Raw genomic sequence first — 17,468 nt, forward strand, 5'->3', positions numbered from 1 at the left:
TCTGGGAATTATTCATTCCTTCTTTATTTCAGTTACAATTCTATCTTGACATCCAGTGACATATGAACTAAGTTGTCAGAACTTTGAATTTTTATGAGGTTTATCTTCTATGTACATCTTATCTTCTAGCATACATCTGTCTTACGAAGATATTCAGGGTAACTGTCATCCCTTGTTCATCAGGTCTTATCAGTCTGATGTCATCCATGTAATCACCAGGATGACCTCCTGGGGAAAGTAAGATGATAAAGGATTCTGTGACTAGACCTGGAGAGTTAATTAGCCTTGAGGCAAGATGGTAATGGTACATACCTATCCCTGCCATGTGCAATTGAAGGGCTTCTGTTGTTTTCTGTTTACTGGGATAGGGATAAAGAGTTGCTAGATCTATAGCTGCTAATCAGGTGTTTATCAGAGTCATTTCTAAATTAAGCTTGCCTTATGAACTGAATGTAACCCCCCAATATTTATGTGTTGAAACACTAACCCCCAATGTGATGGTATTAAGAAGTGGGTCTTTGGGGAGTTAGTTAGGTTTAGATGAGGTCATGAAGGTAGAGCCTCATAATGGGATCAGTGCCCTTGTAAGAAGAGGAGGAGACTAGAGGTCCCTAATGTGAGGATCCAGCAACTAGGCAGCCCTCGATAAACCAGGAAGAGGGCTCTCACGAGACCCTGAATCCATGGTCACCTTGATCTTGGAATTCCCAACCTCCAGAACTGTGAGAAATAAATGTCTATTGTTAAGCCATCCAGTCTATAGTATTTTGATATAGCAGCTCAAGCAGACTAAGCCAGTTTGGGATAATCCACTATTATTTTTTTAAGAATGTCTTTTGCACAACCTAAATAAGAGAGTTAAAGGGGGATGTGATAAGAATCACCATTCTTATATCTTTCAAATCTTTGATGGTAGCATTAATTTCTGTGATTCCTCCTAGAGATTTGGTATTACCTTTTGTTTCCTATTGTGGAAAGGAGCAGTAATTCCAGAAGCTTTGCTTGACTTTCCTACATATATAATACATCACACAGGTCAGGAAGCTATTGTGAGAGTTCTTCTAGTTGTCATTTTATTCTTTTTCTTTTTCTTTTTAAGTTTTATTTATTTAAGTAATCTCTACACCCAAAGTGGGGCTTGAACTCACAACTCTAAGATCAAGAGTCATATGCTCTTCTGACGAGCCAGCCAGGCACCCAGTATTGTCATTTTTTTTAAGTCTGCCTACAGGAATAGGAAAATAACTATAGGATGTCTTCAAGAACATGCTGGGTCCATTGTGAGATGGACTTGAATCAAAATTCCATTTATCACTTGATGCTAATAAGTCCCCTTCTTAATAGTTAACCACAGTGGCAGTATAGGGCCCCAGAAAATAGCATTTATGCAGAGCCAGCATGCAATAATTCCTTAAGAAATGAGTAGTTCCCTTTTTCCAGGGTACAATTATACCAGTAAATGTCAACAGAAAGGCTAGGTTCAATATTTATAGGATGGACTTGGGGCACCGTCTTGGATTTCTTCCTTAGGTATTCCTGGTTTCTTCAGTCATGGGGTTCTTGTGCTTAGATCTGGGAACTGGGTTAGAAACATTGATTTTCTATAATTTTCACTTAGGTGAAGCCTCCATTTATCAGCCAAAAAAGTTTTTTTGTTTTGGTTTTTGTTTTCGTGGGAGATACATAGAATAGATAAAACCATTCTGACTGTCACTGGAGCCCTGCTTTCTATTGAATAGATCTATTCTTTAATCTCAGATCATTACTTACTGCCACATGGTTTCTGCTACTCTGAGATGGCCTTATCCTTATTTAACTCACGATTCTATTTCTAGGGAAACATCTACTACCTTGATCTCTCGTCTGCAAAAGAATGACACTACAGTGATCTTCAATGTTTTGGTAAAGAGAGGGTCCTCTGAATCCTTTGAAGTCTCACAGGTAATGTGTGGGTAAGTTAGTCATTCATGTTAAATTTTCCCCAACTTTCCTTTCTCCAAAGTCTCTGCCTTGTATCAAGGAATTCTTAGTGCCTAACTTTAGTTAGGCTACCAATACTTTAGTTAAGGCTACCATTGAGTTCAGGTTCAGTTAAATAATTGAGCAAACACTTTAGGTTACTCCCAACTGTGAACTGGAATACTGAATCCAGATTCTCTAGTAAATACATCCCTGTTGATAAATTTAGCTTGAATGATCATTCTCAGAATTCATTCCCACAATTCTCTAGACTTTTATTAATACAATTTAACAAAATCTCCACACTATTTTGTTATCTAAGGTTTCTCTTCCTTAGTCATACTTTGTACATACATAGGATGTGACTCTTTGACTGGAGTGAATAAGGACTAGAAGGGTGGACCATAAGAAGAATTAGCATTTCTTGCAAGGTAATTATGGTAGATGCAGTCACATTTGGTCTTTAAGCATGGCAGATTTATCTGACAGAGGTGGGGGGGTAACTTGCTAGACTGGAAAGTTCAGTGGGGCTTGTATGTTCAGATACTCAGACATCTAAATCCATTCAAATGTTCCATTCCAATTCACCGTGTACCACTGTTTCCTAATTAATGTGTTTTTATATAAGAGACCAAATGAGGCTGAATTTAACCTAAGTTGTATTTTAGCAACCCGTCTCATCTGATTTTTAGTTACATCTGTCCTGCAGGTACAAGAGGTAAGGCGTTCATTTAAGGCAGTTGTTCTCGGACTGGTTCCTGGACCAAAAGTATTATCATCACTTTAAAACTTGTCAAAAACGGGCATCCTCGGGCTCTGCCTTAAATCAACTGAATCAGAAACTCTAAAGGTTTGGATCCAGCAGTCTGTACTTCAACAAGCCTTTCAGGGATGCTTATCCATGTCACAGTTGGAGAACCATTTTTTTAGGGCCCTTGTAAGAGTTCTCTGATCCTTGGTGCACTGAGTTAAGAATTTAAAATATGGAGCTTGTCCTTCTCCTCCTCTGCTTCCTCCTTAACTCTTGAATGCAGTTAGAATTAGTCAACCCACCCCACATTTTGTTTATTTCTCATTCTCACCTAAGGGGCTGTGCAGCAGCCACTGGTCCTGCCAAGCCTTCCCTTTAATAGGTATTTCATTCTTGGCAAGCCTAATTTATCATCTATTGCCAAGGGGATTATCATAGCTTTCAAAGCCATGCAGGTGAGATAACCAACTCCAGCAGTCCATTTCTTAGAAATTCTGTTGCGTGCTGCCATACCTGATACTAATTACCTAATCTTTCAGAATTCTATTGCAGAGGACAGGATCCACTGTAAGTAATTTAAGCAACTGATTTATTACTGACAGAGAAGAATCTAGTTGTTTGGGAGACATGAGTTTCATACAAAACTTGGCAGCTTTTTTAGGAAAAAAAAATACAGCATCACAAATACAAGATTTGGTATGAAATTCAAAATTTATTCATAATGAGAAAAGAAATTGCAACAAATTATGAATTGTAAAATTGTAAAAGCTGACATTTACCACAAAGATCACAAAATCCAGTAAAGTAGTATAATATTTTTATCAATCAAATACTTAATGTATTTTTTCTACATTTTTTTGCCTTATACATGCTTTGATTGCCTCTTTATTTAATAATAATTTTGTAGTGTCACTTTTATATAGAGAATAAGAAGATAACTTAGTCCTTCCTTTGTTGTAACTGTAATTTTGTTTTATTATCGATAGTTTAGAAAATGTCTTTTATTGGGGTGCCTGGGTGGCTCAGTCAGTTAAGTGTCCGACTTCAGCTCAGGTCATGATCTCACGGTTCGTGGGTTTGAGCCCTGTGTTGGGCTCTGTGCTGACAGCTTAAAGCCTAGAGCCTGTTTCAGATTCTGTGTCACCCTCTCTCTCTGCCCCTCCCCCACTCACACTCCGACTCTCTCTCTCAAAAATAAATAAACATTAAAATTTTTTTAAAAAAGAAAATTTCTTTCATCCTTACAACTCATTATTGATAATGCCATAAGTTTTTAGAATTATTGTCACAACTGGGAAAACCACTGTCAAATCTCTTTCCTGTATAAACTATAGGATTTGGAAGTTTGCTACAAATTAGCTTCTGGCTCTGTCGGTTTTAAACTTACTCCTTTGCTATTCACTCTTATTATGGTGATAATAAGATCAGTAGGACACTTCCAGACCTCAGTATGATCTCTGGATCTGTCCCCTCCTGTTACAAAGGTACGTCTTTTAACCCAATCTAAATATATGCCCACCTCAATTTCTTCTTAATTGGATCTCAAAAATGCCTAAGGCCATTCCATCAGCTCTAGAAACAAATGTAACTGAGGGGAAGTTTGAGAGGGAAGAGATAATAGCCTTAATTTAGAGTAGTTGAAGTATCTTACTTTTGCAATTTTTATAAAAACACCTACCAGCCAGCCAAGGGCCCCTGTGCAGTGAGGATCTCTGAAGCTTAAGCTTCACGGTAAATCCATCTCTAATGATAGGGTAGTGGATGGAATTATTAGTAAGATGAACAGACTCTTGGTTGAGCTTTCGGGTATGACGTCCAAAGTCTCACTACAGAGCAGATTACTGAGGCCAGCTCTTTTCTGATCAGGAAGCTGCCAGCCATAGAACCAAACCACCCACTACCTTGAGCAGGAAACTGCCACAAACAGGAAACTATCGTGTCATCAGGAATCCCTTGCTGCCAGTTCCAGACCCACAGCAGGTCTGTAATGATTCACACTGACAGAATGGATGCACTGTGCCCTGTCTCTGAAACCTCACAAAATGACTATACACTAGGACCCCTGCCATCTCTGTCTATAAAAATCCAATTCCTCTATGACCATGCGAGTGAACAGCAGCAGCATAAATGACAGGCATTTAGTGTCTATCTCACTTCCATGCTGAAAACCATTCATGACTGCCTTTGATTAGCCAAACCTAAATCATATGTGGATCTCTTGCTATAAGGAAGGCTGATAAATGTAGCTTCTAGGTATTTAGATACTGATTTACAGAAGGAGACACAAAAAGGAACATTGGGTAGATATTGCTCACTGGTGTACTGAAGGAAAAACAAGACATGTAATAATAGCTAACACTTATTGAATACTTACAATGTTCTCATCCAAAAAAAAAAAAAAAGGTGGAGGAAAAAAAACCAGACAACTCTGTTTGTCAAAAGGAGAATGGATACAGGTTCGTGGGTTGTTCAGTCAGTTGGGCGACCGACTACGGCTCAGGTCATAATCTCGAGGTTGGTGAGTTCTAGCCCCGCATCGGGCTCTGTCCTGACAGCTCAGAGCCTGAAACCTGCTTCAGATTCTATGACTCCCTCTCTCTCTCTCTGCCTCTCCCCTGCTCATGCTGTCTCTCTCTCTCTCGAAAATAAATAAACAGTTTAAGAAAAGGAAAATGGATAAATTGATTATTCATATAATAAAATGCTATTCAAAGTTAAAATGAATGAAGCTACAGGATTCGATAGGAATATCTCCTACAAGTATAATGTTGAGTTTATTTTATTTTTTTAAAGTTTTTGATTATTTATTTTGAGAGGTGGGGGGGGGAGGGTCAGAGAGAATAGGAGAGAGAGAATCCCAGGCAGGCTCCGTGCTGTCAGCACAGATGCCTATGTGGCCCTTGAACCCATCAACTGTGAGATCATGACCTGAGCCCAAGTTGGACACTTAACTGACTGAGGCACCCAGGCACCCTATAATGTTGAGTTTATAAGAAGCAAGTTACAGAATGATTCATGAGAATGAAAGTGTTCATGTAAAGTCCAAAGCACAGGAAACCTATACAAATAGATATATATATAATAAAAGTATCAAAACAGGAGGGGCCCCTAAGTGGCTCAATGGGTTAAGCATCCAACTCAGGTCATGGTCTCACTGTTCGTGGGCCCAAGCCCTGGGTCAGGGAGGCTGCTTGCAATCCTATCTTCCTGACTATCTCTCTGTCCCTCCTCCACTCTCTCTCTCAAAATAAATAAAGTTTAATATATATATATATATATATATATATATATATATATATGTGTGTGTGTGTGTGTGTGTGTGTGTGTGTGTGTGTGTATGTACATATGGGAATAATCACCAAATTTGGGCTGGTGGCTTGAGAATGATACATGGAAGTAGTAATTACTAGAGTTACGGGATTGTGTCCAGATTTGTTGCTGCACAGTTCAATGCCAGGGGACACCCTTCACTTAGAATACAATGTGTCCACCTCCGTAGGAATCATTCATATTTCACTCTAGGAAGAACAGTGCCTTCTGCATAACAGTTGCTGGGCATGCCAGCCTCCAGTGTACTGGGAATGCTTTATGGTTTTTAAGTTTGGTGAGATGGGTATACTAGTATTCATTTTAATATCCTCTATAAATTTGTATTTATAAGAAAGTTCTTTAAGAAAATATTCTATGAATTATAATACAAAGTTCTAATTCTGTCTATGAAATGCTGTGTAACCTGATCTGGGAAAAATCATTTTTCAGACCTATGAATTCAATAGTTAAGCTCCACTTTGCAGTTCTTGTTCTCAGGATTTTTTACTGGAAGGCTAGACACATACCATTTTTTCAGTGGTAGTCCTCATTTTAGCAGTTCTTTTGCACTGATGGGCCAAAAGAGGCTAAGAGAGCTAACAATAAGTATGTGATAAGTGATCCAGCTTCTAATGAAAATTTTTAAGAACTGACTCATGGCACATTTACTAAACACTTTGAGGTCATTGATTTTCATTGGCGTTGCTGCTTGGACTCAGGATTCTGATAATTGAAAAATAATTTTTTAGTTGAGTTTTTGTTCGTATTTTGCACCTTCACCTAAAATACAATGATAATCATTACTAACATTTATTGAGTACTTACTATGTACTAGGCACAGTTCTAAGTGCTTTATATAGACACTTAATCATTTAAAACCGACGCCTATTTTCGGAGATAGGTACGATTATTATCTTCGTTTTACAGATGAAGAAGTTGAGTAATAAAGATTAAAGAATGTATCTTAGGTCACATGGCCAAAAAAGCGATAGAGCCGAATCCAGATATAGCTGATCCAAAAGCTTGTAATGTCCTATCTCTAAGACACACTTCCCTAAGTTCTTTCTGACAGCTCCTCACTCAGATGGTGCACTTCCCCCTAACCTCACCTTCCAGATTAATGCACCTTAAATATTTAATATCATAGAAGATATAATTCACATCCAACGAAGAAAGAAGTCATTCTGGAATATCAAGTTGAAGATTTGTCAGTTGATGGAAAGAGAAAATTCTAATGTTATTCTAGAATTCAATAAAATTTATACACACTCACACATGTATTAAATTCTCTTTCAAATGAGGATTTCTGAGTATTAATTTCATATTCACATAGTCTGGTGAATATAGCCTCTTACAAATTTCAAGTCTATCTCTCATTGTGTTTTGCAGTTTGTATAGCTGATTATTTGACTACTTCTGAAATTATTCCCCAAAGCTACATCGAAGAGCCCACCTCAAACATTACCATCTAGTACACTGATCAGAGAGTAAAACTTCTGGCAAGTAGCAAAGGGTGTTCGTGGAAATATTATGTTTTCAAAAAACAAACAAATATAAGCAGTGAGACCTAGGGTCCTAGGTCAAAGCTTTGAGGTATTTTGTGTATCATTTTCATGGGTGTGGGTCAAAGACATTCTATTTTAATCACGCATTTTAGAGACATTAAAAATGATTTCTCTGAATGCTGACAGCAGAGGAAAACTCACAGAGGTCCTTTACACTCAACCTTGGCCGAGCAGCAGTAGCTGGGGGGAGGTGAGAGGTTGCTGTGGCAATGACCTGTATTACATAATGCCTCCCGTCTGTCCACAGATGTGTGAGTTTGCTCACATGTTTTATTAGATTTTTATTACAACTTTTATACAACTCCAGCCCATCTGCATTTGCCAGCCGGGCTGCAGTTTCTAAAATACCTAATCCATTAGTTATTCCATATATGCAGATATATATTGACTATGTTCTCTGACCAAGTCTCTAGTGCCATTTGGGCAATACCCACACATTGTATGGATATAATACAAAGGATTTGTAGGGTAGGCATTGCAGGCCTTTTGATGATGATGATGACGATGATGATGATGATAGTGAGACAACGGTGATGTCTGTCTGGATCAGCTCAGTGCCAAAGGCTTTAAATGAGAGTGAGTGTTCTGTGGTAACTTTAATACTATTCCAGTCCACTCATGATTGGATCTACAAAGAGGAGAGACAGAAAACACAACAACAACAGCAGCAATAAAAACAAAACAAAGAGTTCACACTAAATTTTAATAGACAGGGTGGCAGAAATGAAGCGTTCTGATGAGAACCTCTTTTGGGCTGCAGACTGCTGACTTCTCCTTGTATGCTCACATGGTGGAAAGCAGGGAGAGGAATGAATCTCTCATGACTCTTAAAAGGGTGCTAATTGCATTCACAGGGACTTAGCCTTCATGACCTCATCTAACCCTAACCACCCCCCACCCCCCAAGGCCCCACCTCCTAATACCACAACATTGGGAAATAGAGTTTCAATGTGAATTGGGGAGAGAGGGGGGACACAAACATTCAGTCCATAGCAAACTCTATATACATTTTTTTTTTTACTCATAAAATTGTTTTAAGCATATTTGTTCTTTGCAGCCCCATCAATAATTTGGCCTTGAGAGAACTGGAACAAGAGTTATGACACCAATGATAATAGCACCTTCATCAATTTGAGATGTCACTACCACTTACAGTTTGGCAAGCCTGGTATTAAAGCGAGACCATTTGTCCTCTACATGAGAAGAGGACTGTGTCTATCTTGCACACACCCCAGCTCCCAGCATGATGCTGAGTATGTGGTAGGCCTTTAATAAATGTGTCCTGAGTAGATGATGGGACAGATATAGATTTTAATTGGGTGTGTCTTTTCCAGCTGGCTCGTAGTTACTGCGTGCTTGCTGACTGAATAGATTTCTAGTCTACTGTCAACTTTAAATTTTGTGGTAGAATTTTAGTTAGTCATAACCATCATTCGTCATGAAAATGCAATCTTGGAACTTCTCTGAGAGCCTAAGAAAGCTTCATATTGTATAAGAGATTCTATGCTGGATAATAGTGGCTTTTCTTAGGCTGGATTATTCATATGGTTAGTTGGAAAGATCTGCATACTAAAGCAGGATGATTTTTATCTCTTGATTTCAGGATAGGATTTGTAGGAGACTGATTTTTTTTGTTGTTGGTGGTAGTGGTGGTTTTTACTTAAACTCAGAAAGCTTTTGGGTTTTTAATATCCATTTCTGGCAGCTCTCTTTCAATAGATGGAGTGTCTCTTCTTTCATAGTCACAGAAGGAATTGTTTCATTCAGATGCCATTTGTGAATATAATACATTTTCACGTTGTTTGTCCCATTTAAAAATGTGTTTCACATATATTGGAAAGTCAAGAAATAATGTCCTCTCTTTTATATTTTAGCATGTGCAAAACTCATCTTGGTGTTTTTTCAGTTTTGTTTAAAAGGAAAACAACAACATCGAAGACATCATGAAATAGCATTCATTTGGCGTGCGGGTCCCTGGCTTTCTAGTTCTGACTCCATGCTTCTCTGTGCCAAATTCAGTCAGAAGGGGAGAAATAGTTTGCAGGTGTCATGGAATTCCAGTGTTTCACTTGCACTGGGTAACCCTGGGGAGGAGAATTTCCATATATGTAGCCAATGTTGATTTGTCTAAAGAAAGCATCCTTGAGTCTCAGGCTGAAAATAAGGTATTTGGTTGTATGAGAGGATGAGCCCAGCAGTTGGTAGCCCAGCAGGAGATTCTTCCCTGAGAAATTGTGATTATTTTCACATGCAAGGAGAGAGACACATGAATATCATTTTCAAACCTCTATCGGACTAAACACGCCAACCAGAAATACATCTACCTACATCATTTTCAAAGAAATCCAGTGGGGGCTTTGACAGCATGTGAGCTATTTCCATTGACCTTCTTTCACTGAATGTTTCTCACACTTATTTGCTCTCTATTTTCATGTTTATAAAACGTGTTCCCAAGCCCTTTAGGATAAAATCAACAATAGTGCCCAGGGCTCCAGCTAGAGATTCCCAGTGGGAGGGTCTGAACCTTTTGTTCCGGGGGATCTAATAGAGTGCGAAGCTGACACAGAAATGGGAGGACCATTCAGCGAAAATTAAAGTCTTTGTCCCTTCATTAGTTGAACTTGAACTTCACATTTCTGAAGTTCTACTAGGTTACTTTCCTCTAAAATTCTGATTTAATCAAGGTGAACAGGGAAGCTCATTAAAATCTTTCTCTTTTAAAGAGATTGCAGAAAAAAATCCCATTTGTCTGGTATAGCTAACATTCCTGATTTTTTAATGAAATTTTTGAGAAATTGATTTGAATCTCAAGTGTACATTATTCTTAATCATTAAAGAAGGTTACTGGTTTTTTTGGTTTTTTTTTGTTTTTTTTTTAATTCTGTGAGAGACTTCATTTTATTTATCAGTTTACTGACTTTCTCAGCCTTGTTGGGAAAGGTGGAAGGTCAACAGCTGGGCCTTTATGTGATTAATGAGCTAATGTGATTAAATAAAATTTATTTTCATTACCTTTCATTTGGGGAAAACATGAAGGTGGGAGGAAACTTTTGACAGTAAGTTTTATTATTGATCTCTTGAGTTTCATGTCAGACTTGCTGCATCTTATTTCTAAAATGAGCTTGTTTCTTGCTTCAGTTGACAAAAAAAGGTGAGAATTATTAAAATGCAGTGATCAAGGGTATGTAGATAGGTGGCTTGGGCATTTCTGTGACCTGGTCATACAACTCTTTTGTGTTTCCAAAATGCAACAAAAACTTATTGTCAAAGCCAGTGAAACTCTGAGATTCTAATAAAACAGATTCTAACCATGACGTAGTATCTTCTTCTTTTCATTGAGAATGGAAATTTCTCTTCTTTCTCCCTCTTTTACTGCTCCAGTCATCAAAACATGATCTCAGTCCTTCCCTATGCAAAGTGAAGAATGGTATCTTTTGATGTTTTATTATATTTTTTACATAACACACAACTCCCTATATTATTTGTCTCTGAATGTGCAATATCTTGCTGCACACGTGCAGGAAGTAATAAAGACTCCATAAGACCCTCCGATTTTAAGTGAATTCGACATGTAATAGGCTGTTACTGTTTTATTACTCTGATCAGAGCAGGTGTTTAACGTAATGGTAGTGAATAGGGGAATGAACTATGAACATGCCATTGGGTAAATTGACATCAAATTCAGATTTTATTTATTTTTTTTAATGTTTATTCATTTATTAATTAATTTTTAAATGTTTATTTATTTTTGAGAGAGAGAGACAGAGTATGAGCAGAGAAGAGGCAGAGAGAGAGGGAGACCCAGAATCTGAAGCAGGCTGCAGGCTCCGAGTGGTCAGCACAGAGCCCGACACAGGGCTCAAACCCACAAACCACAAGATCATGACCTGAGCCAAAGTCAGATGCTCAACCTACTGAGCTATCCAGGTGTGCCCAAATTCAGATTTTATTTTATTTATTTTTTTAAAATTTTTTTAAAACGTTTATTTATTTTTGAAACAGAGAGAGACAGAGCAGGTCAGAGAGGGTCAGAGAGAGAGGGAGACACAGAATCGGAAGCAGCCTCCAGGCTCTGAGCCATCAGCCCAGAGCCCGACGCGGGGCTCGAACTCACGGAGTGTGAGATCGTGACCTGAGCTGAAGTCGGACGCTTAACCGACTGAGCCACCCAGGCGCCCCCAAATTCAGATTTTAAAAAATGAATTTATATACACTGACTTATCTTAAGCCAAAAAGAAAACAAAAAACAAAAACAAAAACAAAACCCGCCAAACCAACAAACAAAAAGCTTCAGAAAATGTTTGGGGGAATACCTTTATCTGCCCATGGCAGACTCCTGTGGGAATAAAAAGGGGAATAAAGCGTAAGGTCTGGCTCAAAGAATCTACTTATAATGGAGAAGAGATATTGAGTTATAAGCAGCTGTAGCAGGAGGCAAATTCTGCCATTTCTTATGCCTCTACTCTGATTCTACCCAGAGACCCCCAAATTCAGATGCCTACAAGGAGCATGCAGGTAAAAAAGATCAGTGAAACCAGTGAAAGCGGTAGCTAATTGAAGGACGTTGTAAAGGTAGCCATTGCTTTTCAGTTCCCTCTCATTATTGCCAAATGAAAGCATGAGACCAGTGTTGTAATATCTTGTAATTTTTCAAAAGAAGCTGGAAATTGATTTTTTTAGGTTTATTTATTTTTGAGAAAGAGACAGAATGCCAGCGGGAGAGGGGTAGAGACAGAAGAAGACACAGAATCTGAAGCAGGCTCCAGTCTCTGAGCTGTCAGCACAGAGCCTGATGTGGGGTTCCAACTCAAGAACAGTGAGATCATGACCGGAGCCGAAGTTGGAGGCCCAACCGACTAAGCCACCCAGGCGCGCCGGAAATGGATTTTTTTGGATGAAATTTCCCAATTTTTACGTATCGTCAGATAACACTTTTTAAAAACATTGTGTAGGGCAAACAAAGCTCATTTGTTGGCTCAGTCCAAAGCAGGCTGCCATTTGTGATCTCTGCCTTTCTCCCTGTCTTCTGGTTGACTTCATCCATTCCCATGGGGTTTATGCCTATCACTTCAAATTAGATATGTTTTGATAGCCATTGGTGCTTGCTGGTCCCACTTGGGTAACTTTTGAGGACATTTCTTGGTCTCTCCACCGTTGTCCTTCCTGCCCTGAGGAGGTGTTGGTTCAAGTAGCATTGATCATTGTTGAGGCTGGTCTGCAAGAAGTGTGTACAGGATGTCGAAGGCATGGAACAGAGACTCACCTCACCTGCATTTGCAGTCCTAGTGAGAGAACACTGACCTCAAGCCCAGCTTGGGCTCATGGGGCTTGGCTGGGAAGGACAACACTCTTGTGCCAGGTACTGAGAAAAGGCTTGTGATTCTTTTTTTTTTTTTTTTTTTTTTTTTGAGAGAGAGAGGGCACAAATGAGTGAGGGCAGAGAGAGAGAAAGGGAGAGAGAAGTGGGGCTCACCTGAAGGAAGTGGAACTCGTGCTCACCCAAAGCAGGGCTTGAGCTCACCTGAAGCGGGATTCATGCTTTCCCTAATTGGGGTTCACCCAAAGTGGGGCTTGGGTTCACCTGATGCGGGACTTGAACTCATGAGCTGTTAGATCATGACGTGAGCTAAAGTCAGATGCTTAACCAACTGAGTCACCCGGCTGCCTCAAGGCTTGTGATTCTTTAAGCATCCCCTGACCAAAGTATGTATTTCTGATATGGACCGCAGTATTCTCATGGTTAGAACATATACATAACCTTTAATTTTCTCCTCTATGCTAAATTTCCCTCAAGTAGACTCCTCAAATTCTGTAACTCAGAAGTTATAGCAAATAATCCCAAATCTTCAGCTTTCACCATTTTTGTAAGCTGTATACCTGGTGCACACATCTGTCATTGAGCATGTCCAAGTTAGGATTTTTAAAATCTCTCTTCAACACACTCCTTTGCTGTTCTCTTTTCAGTGAATGTTACTGCCATCTCCATTCATGCAGTTAAGAAGTGTCTTCCCGTATTGTTTTCTCAACTCTGTGCCTAATCAATTAGTAGGTCCTGGTGATTTTACCTTCTACCCTCTCCTTTACATCCTACACCATGGCCCAAATTCAGATACCCATCATTTTCTGCCTGTAAGATTGCCAGCTTGCACTAGATTTTTTTCTCCAAGCAAGCCATTCTCTTCTCTGCCACCAAAGACTTCTTCTAAGATGCAGTTCTTTCATTATTATTATTCTTTTAATTTTTTTAGCATTTATTCATTTTTGAGAGACAGAGAGAGACAGAGTGTGAGTGGGGGAGGGACAGAGAGAGAGGGAGACACAGAATCTGAAGCAGGGTCCACGCTCTGAGCTGCCAGCACAGAGCCCAATGTGGGGCTCAAACTCACGGACCCACAAGATCAAGATGAGCTGAAGGTGGACACTTAACCAACTGAGCCACCCAGGCGCCCCTAAGATGCAGCTCTTATTATGTTTTTCCTTTGCTCGAAACCTTTAGGGGTAGATCCTTACAGTTATAAAATTCAAATTTCCTAGCTTGGAACACAAGCCCTTACCATCTTGACTTTAGTTTTCTCCAGTTTTATCTTCCATACCTTGATCTTAACTATGTATCTCACCCTGCAGCTGCACCTATTTGCTTTTCTTTAAATAAATCAGCATTTTTAACATTTCTATGTTGTTGTACCTGCCATTCCACAGCCTGAAAGGCTCTTTCTGTGTGTGGGGCTCCTTCTCACACTGGGAAAGAATAATTTCTTTGAGAAAGCCTCTGAATTCCTCAGGAGACTTAAAAGTTTCCTTCTCTATTGCCATACTGCCTGGCACATGCTTCCATTATTGGCTCTGATGCATTATATTATAATTTTTTTTTTAATAAATGAGTCAATATCTTTCATGACTGTACTGGGTTAACTTCTTGGGAGGGACCAGCTCCTTGGAGAAACTGATGAAAACTATGAGCTTCACTTCTCCCACAGAAAAACACTTGAGGATACATGCCAAATATCACATGTAATTTCAGAAAAGTCAAGATCTCTTTTAAGTTCCTCAGTGGGCTCCAAATTAAAAAAAAATCTTGTCCAAGAAGATAAGTCTTTGAAAGGCAGAAATGACCATTTCCCATCTTTTCATTATAGCTAATAGGTAGTTGTGTTGTTACCTATTACCACAATACAACTGCCTAACAAACGACCCCAAAACGTACTTAAAGCAATAGCTATTCACTAGCTCCTCGCTGTGTGAGTTGGCACTTAGTGTGTTTTCAGTTGGGTGTCTCTTCTGCTCTTAGCTCAGTCTGCACAGGCACATGTGGTCAGCCACGTATAGTTCAGGTGGCTCTGCTTCATCATCTGGAGTACCTCAGCTGTCTTCCATGTGGTCTGTCATCTAGCCTGGCCTTCTCCTGTGGGGTCGTCAGGGTCCCAAGTGACGTAGTACAGGTAGGCAAGACTTGCTAAGGACTAGGCCTAGAACCTCTGCACTATCATTTCTGCTACATGTTATTGGCCAAAGAAAGTCCCAAAGCCAGTCCACGTTCAAGAGGTGGAAAAACAGACTCTCCTCCCTGGTGAAGTGAACTGCAAAGCCACACTGCAAAGAGCAGATAGGCATAGGAAACAGGGCCATTTTTTGTAATCCATCTACCATAATAATACAGTAGTATTCTCAAAAGGTTGTTGAATAAAATTCATTAGAAATGGACCCCAAAGTACAGAGAAAACAGATAAGATGAAAAGAAGTGAGGAAAGGCATTCTAAATAATGAGAATGATATAACTTTTATGAAACCCTCCCTCTGTGGTAGGTTTATGTGAAGGGAGAAGTCAGATAAAAAGAAAATAATGTAGTGTTTATTTATGTCATTGTTTACTTAGTCCCAGTATATTCCAAAACAGACTTGAGAAAACTTACTTATGAAAGCAGAAGTATATTAAATATTATAAGGGAAAATCTACATGTATAGTGTTATTTCAATATTAAAGTGTTATTGTTGACTGTAGATACATACTTTGAATTCTTTCATGGACAGCATTTAATACAAAGAAGAAAAGAGCTACATAGTATTCCTATGAGTAAATGAATTGATCTCTGTACTCTGAGGAGAACAATACCTAAATCATTCTTATGGATGAATTTATCTTGTGTTTCCTTGCCTTTACTATAAAGAAAGGGCTTTCTTATCTGTAATCTTGGTCTTCTGTATCAGTTTTAGACCATTTGCTTTTTCTTTCTTTATTTTCTTTATTTTATTTCTAATTTTATATTTTTATTTGAGGGAGAGAGAGAGAGTGCTCAAGTGGTGGGAGAGGGACAGAGGGGGAGAGAGAGAGAGAGAGAGAGAGAGAGAGAGAGAGAGAGAATCTTAAGCAGGCTCCACACTCAGCGTGGAACATTGAGGGGCTTGATTCCATGGCCCTAGGATCATGAGTGAAAATCAAGAGTCTGACACTCAGCTAACTGAGCCACCCAGGCACCCCATAGAACATTTGCATTTTAAATGAAGAGCAATACATTTCTTCCTAACTGATTTCCTAGAATTTTTAGGACAGCGTTCTCTAAATTTCTTATCCATATCAGTGCTCACTTTGGCAGCACATATACTAAATTTTATACCTGTTATCACTAAAAATAATTATGTATGAACAAAAGTAATTTATTCATGAATTATATATATGAATATATATATATATATACACACACACACACACACACATACTATTTACTGATATGCACATGATAAAACATATAGAATAGAAACTAACATAGGCTTAAATGAGATGAAAAATATTTTAAAACTTATTTTCCTTTGTTTTATTTGTGATACCAAAACCCTTTTCGCTCTCATTAGTGAGAGGTGTGTGATTTAATATGCTTCAGTACTTTTTCTAAATCATGGTTTAAAGCCTTGTGATGTAGTGAAACAAAAATCTGGCTCTGTTTTGAATTTTTGACTGTCTTATCTTAAAAAGATGCTTCATAAGTATTTGTAGATCCAAATGAAAAGAACTCTTCGTTGGCTAGGCTTATAAATCATGATACGCATTGTCCTCCTATTTTTCAATTATGCAAATGCTTGTGGAAATCTTAGTAAAAAATTCATCTTTCTTAATGTCAGCCTATTGTTCTTACAAGCTGATTGGAAGTTACTATATATTGTTATTGTTTTACTAATTGTATTCTAAATCATTAAACTCTTTGATATATTATTAAATAGCTTGAATATTAGATTTCTTAATCTTTTTTTAACCTTCTTTCTTTTAAAGTTTATTATTTTATTTTGAGAGAGAGTGTGAGCATGTGAATGGGGAAAGGGCAGAGAGAGAGAGAGAGAGAGAGAGAGAGAGAGGGAGAGACAGAGAGAGAGAGAGAGAGAGAGGGAGAGAGAGACAGAATGCTAAGCAGGCTTTGTACTGTAAACACAGAGCCCGATGGAGGGCTTGATCTCAGGAACTACGAGATCATGACGTGAGCCAAAATCAAGAATTGGACTCTTAACTGGTTGAGCCACCTAGGTGCCCCAAATATTAGATTTTTAAGTGTAATTGTTTCATTATAAAAATTTACATAGGGCTACATTTGTATAATTATCTGCAACAACACATTCAGTGATGGGAAACTTTTAAGTATGTTTCAAAATGTTCCCAATATAGCTTGAGTTTCTTTAAAAAAACAGTTATTATTTTAGCTGTTGTAAAAATATCATTACTTTGGAAACAGATTGTGTGTGTGTGTGTGTGTGTGTGTGTGTGTGTGTGTGTGTGTATGTATTCTTTGTTCTTTAAAAAAAAAAGCAAATTTCTCAGTGGTAGAAAATATTTTCATGATTCTTCCATATCTCACTACAAAATTGTGTAAAGACTCCTCTGTACTTAAGTCAATTTTAAC

The 17,468-nt window shown here is 38.5% G+C and overlaps 1 long non-coding RNA gene across 3 annotated transcripts in view; it reads left to right on the forward strand.

The window, feature by feature from the left end:
• The window catches only part of LOC122237948, a 149,361-nt gene that overhangs the window by 52,668 nt on the left and 79,225 nt on the right, over positions 1 to 17,468 (forward strand). For 2 of the 3 annotated variants that reach the window (XR_006216753.1, XR_006216754.1), the window contains exon 3: positions 1,836 to 1,941. This is a non-coding gene — a long non-coding RNA (uncharacterized LOC122237948). Of the gene's footprint in view, positions 1 to 1,835; positions 1,953 to 17,468 lie in introns of all 3 variants that reach the window. The other variant, XR_006216755.1, reaches the window with a different exon arrangement.

The sequence above is a fragment of the Panthera tigris genome, chromosome B1 (genome assembly GCF_018350195.1).
Source record: "Panthera tigris isolate Pti1 chromosome B1, P.tigris_Pti1_mat1.1, whole genome shotgun sequence".
NCBI classification, from domain to species: domain Eukaryota; kingdom Metazoa; phylum Chordata; class Mammalia; order Carnivora; family Felidae; genus Panthera; species Panthera tigris.